Below are 2,500 nucleotides of genomic sequence, written 5' to 3' on the forward strand. Positions count from 1 at the left end.
GGGGGGCTGAGTCTACTCGAGTGCAATTAAGTAGCTACCATTTTTTGTGTGCCGGGTAAGTAAACTCGTAATTGACAGGCGTGCTGTTTATTAAAGGGTGCTCTAACAGAGCTGTTACACGAGTGCTACTGAAACCAGTAAGTAACTATGACTCTTGAATTTACTTGGATTTTCTTGGATCCAGAGCTAGAATCATAGTAGGCGGCACACGTCCAAAGCTGCTCATCTCTCCTTTCCAGCGTCCACCTCAGGGTGACTATGACTCTATATTATGTTTATACAAACATGAATAGGGGAAAGCGGGGAAGCTTCGGATTCTTTTTACGTTAGGCTTCACTGCTCGCTTTGGGAACAATTTAAGCCTGAGAAAGATGTTTTCACTATTATTGTAAAACATTTGGGTATCAACTTTTGCGATATCAGCTTCGTGCATCTTCACGTTTTACCACCAAAGTATCATGTCTAGGATACCATAAGATATCCGAAACCACCCCTCTCTGCGGGAGACATTAGACAAACGTGAGGGAAACTGTCGAACGAAGAGGGGAGACTTCGGACTGTGTGTCTCATGTTGATCTATCAAATACTATTTTTGAGAGGCAAAACTTTGACACAGCATACATCAAAAAATCTATACTTTTATTTTTGTTTTGAGGTGTGAAAACGTAATTCCCACCCTCTGGAAATCGTAGAAAACATTAATCCAACCATATACTTACCGGCAAAAGTAATGCGAATTCACATGACACAAGAAAAAGAGAGTAAACAGAAGAAATATTTTTATTTAGAGATACAGGTTTGAGTCTTTGATTGATACCGATTGCGCCCCATATCATCACGCTTTGACCTCCCCACGGGTCTCTCTCCCAGATGTTCTCGTCTAAGTAGCGTTGTCCGGGGCGGCGTCAAATTCGGACCCGCCTATTGTCAGGATCGATGCAGAAGCGATTCTCGTCGCTGAAGATCACACGGTGCCACTGTCAATGACGCCAGTTAACGTGGTTCTGATCTGAGCCCACTGGAGACGAGCTCGTCGATGATGGACGTTCAGGGGTGCTCTCTCTGCTCCGGATGATGATGATGATGATGATGATGATGATGATGATGATGATGATGATGATGAGGATGATGATGATGAGGATGATGAGGATGATACTAATCGTCAATGTTTGTTGATGACCAATACAACCGAAGAGGAGAATATTTCTCCAGCGAAATAGAAGAACTTGAAAAACAAAAGGTTGCGATGACTTGTGGCTTGTGCTGTGGCCAACAGACCAATTCTGGCAGAGAAACGTTTGCCATATTTTAAAAGTCTAAAGGCTCCAGATAGATAGATAGATAGATAGATAGATAGATAGATAGATAGATAGATAGATAGATAGATAGATAGATAGATAGAGAGAGAGAGAGATAGAGAGACAGAGAGATAGATAGATAGTCATTATTGTATAGCGCTAATTCCCTCTCAACAGCAAGCCTTATGCCCTTTACAATATACAGGGTTATCCAAAAAACCTGTACAGCTTTTTTTCTGAATATCTATAATAATAATAATAATAATAATAATAATAATGATAATAATAATTTTAATAATAATAATAATAATAATAATAATAATAATAATAATAATAATAATAACAATAACAACAACAATAATAATAATAATAATAATAATAATAATAATAATAATAATAATAGTAATAATAATAATAATAATAATAATAATAATAATAATAATAATAATAATAAATTGCATTTATATAGCGCACTTCCTCAAAAATGTGCTTAATGCGCTGTACAATAATACAAAGAACATGCAGCGCACAGGAGAGCTCCTATAGCAATCCTCTTTCTCTCTCTCTCTCTCTCTCTCTCACTCTGTCTATCTCCCCCCCTCTCTCTCACTCTCTCTCTCTCTCTCGTTCTCTCTCTCTCTCTCTCTCTCTCTCTCTCTCTCTCTCTCTCTCTCTCTCTCTCTCTCTCTGCAGTACATCCTTGAGTAAAGACAATCCCACAAACCATACCCAGACACCCTCGCACACATAGATGAATTCACAGTTATAAATTCTTACAGAATAGAACAGCATGAATAAACGATACTGAGAGAACATAATAGATACTAAGAGAACATAATATTTCGCACAAACTTTGTACTAGAATGTTGTAATTTGGAATATATAATATTCATTCGAAAGGAATTTGTTTGACATAAAATCCACAAAGAAGAAACTATTTTCGAAATGGAAATGGCTTTTATTAAAAAACCTCCAATAAATGCAAAATGTACAAATTTAAAAGATTTTGTGAAGGAAGTCATGGGATGGTTCGGTTTTTTTTCCTTTTCTTTTCTTTTTTAAATTTAATCTTTCCATCCCTGTATCCTTTTCTCCTACAGAGTTTTAAAATATATATTTAAAATTCTGAAATTCCAAGAACAATAAATGGTCCAGATGTTCTCCTTTGGACTCGACACATTTTAACGCGTTGTTCGTAATGT

The sequence above is a fragment of the Aplysia californica genome, unplaced genomic scaffold (genome assembly GCF_000002075.1).
Source record: "Aplysia californica isolate F4 #8 unplaced genomic scaffold, AplCal3.0 scaffold00417, whole genome shotgun sequence".
NCBI classification, from domain to species: Eukaryota; Metazoa; Mollusca; class Gastropoda; order Aplysiida; family Aplysiidae; genus Aplysia; species Aplysia californica.